The sequence below is a fragment of the Carlito syrichta genome, unplaced genomic scaffold (genome assembly GCF_000164805.1).
Source record: "Carlito syrichta isolate Samal-C Ts95f unplaced genomic scaffold, Tarsius_syrichta-2.0.1 Scaffold287982, whole genome shotgun sequence".
Lineage (NCBI taxonomy): Eukaryota > Metazoa > Chordata > Mammalia > Primates > Tarsiidae > Carlito > Carlito syrichta.
In genome coordinates, this window is record NW_007232078.1 from 2,674 (window position 1) to 10,276 (window position 7,603).

Consider the following 7,603-nt stretch of genomic DNA (forward strand, 5'->3'; position numbering starts at 1 on the left):
CAAACCATGGTTTTCCTTCGAAAACATTAAGGATATATTCAAGGAAAAAGAATCTAACTAGGGAGACACAAAAAAACGTACCGAGGTGAGCAAAGGTTTATGAAATACTCAAATGCTGGCAAATGTTTTCTGAAAACAAAATTATTTTTCAGATATGAAAGAGTCAGGGGAAGATAGTCGAAAAGCATACCAAAGGTCTTGTTTCTTTTGGGGGGAAATTGTCATTTTTGACATTGATTTAAAAGTAATTTTAAGTGTGGGTAACCCTTGCTATCCTCACTTTCACTGTGTAATACCAGGAACAGCATAGATTAGTAGAAATTTCCACACAAACTCATATTTTGAAAATATTTAAATAGAATATAAAAACAATGCACAATTCCAAACAATTAGAAGGAAGGAAAATCTGAAGAGCAAAGCAACTTTAAAAAATAATATACTAGGGCCAGACGTGGTATATTATTATGTCCATACCTGTAGTTCCAGCTACTCGGGAGGCTGAGGCAGGAGGATTACTTGGGCCTAGGAGTTTGAGACCAACCTGAGCAACATAGCAAGACCCTATCTCAATTAAAGAAAAAAAAAAAAAACGTTAGCCGGGCATGGTAGCATGTGCCTGTAGTTGGAAGACTGAGATGGAGCCTCAGCAGGTCAAAGCCAGGGTGGCCATGAGTGTGCCGCTGCACTCCAGTCTGGGTGACGGAGTGAGACTCCAACTCAAAAAGAAAAACTCAAAGAGAGAAGCACAAAGTAACAGGAAGAGCCAGAACCCAGAGCCCTTTTCTTCCTTCATTCATAATTTAATCTAAAACTCATTAGGTTTCAGATCAATCAAGGTAAACATCCATGTTGAGGGGTAGCAGTAACCTGGCATGGGGTGTCAGCAAAGCAAGGTGAAGAGAGTGTTTGTGTGTGGCATAAGGGAACAAGCGGCTGACAGCAGTGGTGACAGGAGATTACTTACATGCAAAGGGGTTGCTCCAATAAGGAAATATGTTGAGGACAATGGGATGTCCCTCACTGTTGGAGAGGTTGTAAACATGGAAAGGTAGAAAACTAGAATAAATCCTGAAAGGTAAGTTTGGAATTGGAATTATTGGTGTGAATTCATGGTTCTCAAAATACAGAGATAATCAGTGTGGTAGTAATACTGGAAAAAATATATAGAAAGATACACATGTGAAGACAGTATGATGATTTCTGAAAGAACTAGAAATTGACCTTCCATATTACCCACCAATCCCCTATTGGGAAGATATCCAGAGGAACTCAAATCACTTTACAAAAAAGATACCTGTACACACGTGTTTGTTGCAGCTCTGTTCACAATAGCAAAAACCTGGAACCAACCGTGTTGCCCATTGAAGCTGGACTGGATAAAAAAATGTGGTACATATACACAATGGAATATTATGCAGCCATGAAGAAGGACAAATATATGGACTTTGCAGCAACTTGGATGGATTTGGAGTCGATCATACTTAGTGATCTATCACAGAAACAAAGAACAGAGTACCATATGTTCTCACTCATAAGTTGACCTTGAACAATTACCATAATACTTTTTTATTTTTTGAGTTGGAGTCTCATTCTGTCCCCCAGACGAGTGCAGTAGCATGCTCCCTGCCACTGCAGCCTGGACTCCTGGGCTCCGGGGATCCTTCGGCCTCAGCCTTCCAAGTAGCCAGAACTATAGGCGCAGCCCGGCTATTTTTTAAAAAAATGTATTGTAGAGACGGGGGGGGGTGGCCTCGCCAAGTTTCTGCGGGTGGGTCTCGAACCCGCGGGCTTAGGCAATCCGCTCACAGCTGCCTCCCAAAGTGCTGGGATTACAGGCTGAGCCACCGAGCCTGGCCACAATACTTTAAAAGAAAGGGATTGGGGTGAGCTCGGTGGCTCAGTCTGTAATCCCAGCACTTTGGGAGGCCAAGGCGAGTGGATCGCCTGAGCCCGCGGGTTCGATACCCACCCGGGCAATTGGCGAGCCCTCATCTCTACAATCAATCAAAAATTAACCAGGCGTGGTAGCGCGCGCCTGTAGTTCGGGCTACGTGGAAGGCTGAGGCGGAAGGATCGCCAGAGCCCAGCAGGTCGAGGCTGTGGTGGCCGGGAACGTGCCACTGCACTTGTCTGGGCGACCAAGTGACACTCCAACTCAAAAATAAAATAAAATAAAGGGATTGGCAGTAGTGGGAAACTGCCAGGGGAGGGGAGGTGGGATTGGCAGGTGAGGGAAACTGCCAGAGGAGGGAGGGGCATACCTCATCAACAAGGCTACCTGAATAATGAAGATTTGTATACCTAAACCTGAATTTTACCCCACATTTTAAAAACAAAATAATATAATAATAAAAAAAGAAAGATACATATGTGGGTGCATAGATGCCTGCACTCCCTAGCTCATTCTACTGAGAGGACCTGGAAGCAGTGACACTGTAATAACATGAGTATACCCAGATCCCACATCTTGGTTTCTAAATACCCTTTCACCACTTAAATGAACCAGGGCTCCTAGAGAAACCGCTGACTTCAGTATTGGGGCAGAGATCGTGTAAGACAAGTCCAAAAGATTTTGCTGTGCCAAAACGTAAGGAAGTGCTCAAAGAATGATGAGAATATGGCAAACAGATACAGAAGACATCTTGAAGGTTCATCTGCAGGCTAATCTTGGGACAATTTGAACATGAAAAGTAAATCATGACTGGGTGCGGTAGCTCAAGCTTGTAATCCCAGCACTTTGGGAGGCTGAGGCAAGAGGATTGAGTTGGAGTCTCACTCTGTGCCCCAGACAGAGGGGGTTTCGGACCCGTCTGGGCAACTTGATGAGACCTCATCTCTACACGCAACCAAAAAATTAGCTGGGTGTGGTGGTGCACGCCTATAGTTCCCGCTACTTGGAAGACTGAGGCAGAAGGATTGCCTGAGCCCAGCAGGTCAAGGCTGCAGTGGTCATGTGCGTGGGTGACAGAGTGAGACTCCAACTCAAAAAAAAGTAAATCATGAAAATAACATTTAATCCATTGAACAAATGTATGTATGAGTCTATGCTAATTAGAATAAAAGAATAAATGGAGAAATTTCTCTTCATAGTAGAGTACCAACAGATGAATGTAGTTGCAATAATGATATTAGAAAATAACACTTGGTAACCACCATAGTGAAAATTATTTGAGCCAAGAAACACCAATTAATGCTAAAACTAGTGTTAGAAAGTTTGATGAGGAACAGATTATTTACAAAGTCTCAATGTCCTCCCTGGAAAATACTGATTACAGAAGGAGAAACTACAGTAGAGAAACCTGCCAGACCCTATTTTATTCAAGTTATCACAGTTAATATCACCAGTGTTGGGACAAATCAATAGTGCACCACTGATCCAATAGAGTAAGAACACAGCATTACTTTTGTGATATTCCTACCTAAAATGCAAAATGTGAATCTAATTGTGAGGAAACATTGGACGTGCAACATCAGTTCATGAAAGTCAAGGAAATAAATAGAACTGTGTCAGGTTGAAGGAGTTGAAAAAGACTTGACAACTAAATGCAGTGTGAGATCCCAGCTAAACCATGTCTAGTTTTAAACTAAGTTTGGTCATTTGTTCCACAGCACAGAACATTAGCACACAGGTCATCTTTTTTTTTTTTTGAGTTGGAGTCTCACTCTGTCGCCCAGACTGGAGTGCAGTGGCCGCTCCTGGCCGCCGCAGCCTCGACCTGCTGGGCTCCGGCGGTCCTTCCGCCTCAGCCTTCCAAGTAGCTGGAACTGCAGGCGTGCGCTATCATGCCTGGCTAATTTTTTGATTTATTGTAGAGATGAGATCTTGCCTGCCCAGGCGGGTCTCGAACCCGCGGGCTCAGGCAATCCACTCACCTCAGCCTCCCAAAGGCGCGGGATTACAGGCTGAGCTACCGAGCCCAGCCACACAGGTCATCTTACTTGTGAACACAGATACAAAAATTTTGAACGAAAAATTAACAAATAGAATCCAACAATTCATGACAATAATGACTATATCACAAACAAAATGCATTTGTCTGAGGAATAGAAGATTGGTTTAATATGAACTATAATCTGTAGTTAGCAATAACAACATAAGGAAGAAAAATCTCATCACCTCAATAACTACAGAAACATCCGATCATACTCACTATCCATTCATGATTATAATGCTCAAAAAATGATGCCTGCAAACATTGTGCTTAATGATGAATAAAACTTTCTCTCTGAGTTAAGAAATGAGCTGATTAGCTGGGCATGATAGCGCTCGCCTGTAGTTCTGGATACTTGGAAGGCTGAGGTAGAAGGATCCCTGGAGCTCAGCAGGTCAACGCTGGGGTGGCTGTGAGTATGCCACAGCACTCCAGCCTGGGCGATGGAGTGAGACTCCAACTCAAAAAAAAAAAAAAAGAAAAGAAAAGAAAATGAGCTGACCAGGCGCAGTGGCTCAAGCCTGTAATCCCAACACTTTGGGAGGCCAAGGTGAAGGGATTGCCTGAGCCCATGGGTTCAAGAACAGCTTGGGCAACTTGGTGAGACCTCATCTCTACAATAAATCAAAAAATTAGCCAGGCATGGTAGCGCGTCTGTAGTTCTGGTTACTTGAAAGGCTGAGGCGGAAGAATAGCCAGAGCCCAGCAGGTTGACGCTGGGGTGGCCATGAGCGTCCCACTGCGCTCCAGCCTGGACAATAGAGTGAGACTCTAACTCAAAAAAAAAAGAAAGAAAGAAAGAAAGAAATGAGCTAGGGATATTTATTATTCACACTTTCATTCAACATTTTACTGGGGGTCCTTACTAGTTAAGAAGGTAAGAGATAAAACACAAAGATTGGAAAGAAACAGATTTTGTTGCAGATAGCTTGTATCCAAAAATCCAAAGAACCTATGTAAAGAGATGTATAGAAATGTTTTCTATGTATAGAAAAATCCATAGAACCTATGTAAAAATTAGACTTAAGGAAGTTTATAAAAGCTTCTGGATATAATATCAATATAATAAGATAATCATATTTTTACTTACCAGCATCAAACATAAAATAAAACTTTAAAAACCCCTATTGATTAGGAGAACCTGGGACTTGGGAGAAAGGACTTGGGAGAACTTCCCTGCCTGAAGGAGCAAAGCACAGGATTCAAGTCCTGCAGAACCCTAACTGAAGGTCAAGAGACACCTTGTAAATACACCACACATATCAAACCGCTGCAAGAGATGGTACCTCTAGGGCCAGGATCCCTTTTCCAGGTGTCAAAAACGAGGTGTTTTTTTTGTTGGTGGTGTTGTTTAGTTCTGTGGGGAGAGTTTAACATCGCACAGCAGCTGAGCAAGGAGGATGTGGGATATTTCTCAATCCACTTCAAAGAATGAGTATTCTCAATGTCTTTGTGTAGCCTGAGCATACATGTGTGTTTTTGTTTTTTAACCATTTGGACATAAGTGGGGCGTGCATACTCCTCAGCACCTTGCTTTGTTGACTTACCAGTCGGGGAGAAATCTGTGTTAGCAAATATATCTACTACAGTCTTTTAAAAAAATATTTTAGTTTGAAATAATTTTAAACTTACAGAAGAGCTGTAAGACTAGTACAAAACTCTGGTCTACCTTCACTCTGATTCTCCAGTTTGGCTACATCTACTTTATAGTATTTGCTTTATCGTCCCCCCTTTCTTCCCTTTCCTGTGTCTCTGTGTTTCCTGAACCATTTGAAAACAGGTTGTATATGACAGGGGACCTCCCCCTCAAAAAAAATTGGAATTATGTTTTGGAGGGCAGGCCTCTTGGAGTACAGGCTTCCCCACTAGGTAAGGGGAGAAACCCATCAGCATCAGTGTGCCAGCTAGCATTGCTGTGAGAGGCTGCGTTCAGCTTCAGTTGATTTTTTTTGGAGATTCTTTCAACACGTTTGCCCATTTCATGAGTGACTGATGGGCATACCTACCCACACCACACTGAGTGTTCAGCAGTTTTTGACCAAAACATGGCATGGCCCCCATGCTCCACCTTCCCTGTTCACCTGATCTCGCCCCGAGCGACTTTTGTTTGTTTGTTTCCCCAGATGAAAAACATCCTCAGAGGAAAGTGTTTTGCTGATGTGAAAGAGGTGAAATTAAAAATGGCAAAAGCATTAAAAGGCATCAAAATTGACAAGTTCAAAAACTGTTTTGAGTGGTGACAAGAGTGTTTTGATAGGTGGATTGTACCAAAAGGAAAGCACTTTGAAGGTGACTGAAGTTGAAACAAGTAAGAATAAATACACATTTTTTTTTTCTTGAGTTGGATACTCACTCCATTACCCAGGCTGGAGGGCAGTGGCACACTCATGGCCACTGCAGCCTTGACCTGCTGGGCTCAGGTGATCCTTCTGCCTCGGCCTTCCAAGTAGCTGGAACCACAGACATGCGCCACCATGCCTGGCTAATTTTTTTATTTATTGTAGAGACGAGGTCTTACCAAGTTGCCCAGGCTGGTCTTGAACACCTGAAGTCAGGAAATCCTCTCATTTTGGCCTCCCAAAGTGTGAGGATTACAGGTGTGAGCCACCGCACCCAGCTCAATAATGTTCTTTTCTAGTGATTTGTTTTTCCGATCCAACATCCAACTCAGGATTAGGCAATCCATTTTATTGTCTTGTTTTTCTAGGTTTTTAAACAATCTAGATAATTTTCAGCCTTCATTTTTCCTGACATTGACACTTAGAGTTTAATCTTGTATTACGCCTTCTTTCTACTTGCCACAGGGTTGAAAAAAAGGCAGATTGGATTGGATTAGAAGCTCCTTACCTACTCCCTTGAGTGGCTTAGCAGGCTCTACAGATCTGAGTGAGCTCAAAGGAAGAAGAGGCTGGCACCAGCTCTGTGACTCCAGAGGCTCCCCTTTCTAACAAGACCACTTCCTTAACTGGGCTACTTCCACAATTACATGGTTGTCTGTATTCTCTGATCACACCCCCGCCCCCATTTTCACCTAAATAGAGTTTTCGGAGGGTGGGTTTCCCTTTCTTCTGAATGCTATCTTAGACACAGATATCTAAAGAATATGAGAGCTCAGATCATGGGTGCTCTGCTGCTTCTCTGCTTATAAATTCTTATAAACTCCATGTGGCACGAGCAGCGTGAGTGTCTCTCCTTCCCGCATCCCCCTGCACCCTAATGCACCATAGTTGATGACCATGAAAGGAAATACCCCACTCTATTCCAATGCAATGCATTTTGGAAGCTGCAAAATCCAACTGCCCCCCTCCCCATGGTGAGAAACATTCTCTCAGGGCACCTAGGAGTGGGAGGAAGGAATGAGTGCCAGTGCCCAAAGCAGGCAGGATTGCCATAGTGTCCACTAAGGGGAGGTAAGTCTTTTTTCCGTGTGTGTGTGTGTGTGTGTGTGTGTGTGTGTGTGTGTAATAAAAACATGCACAAGAGTGCATGAGTGGTGGAGGAAGAGAGGTTATATGTGATCATTCTCTCTCTCTGTCACCCAGGCTGGAGTGCAGTGGCATGATCACAGCTCACTGCAGCCTTGAACTTGGCTCAAGTGATCCTCTTGAATAGCTAAGGCACCACCACATCCAGCTAGTTTTTTTAATTGTTTGTTTTGTTTTAAGTTGGAG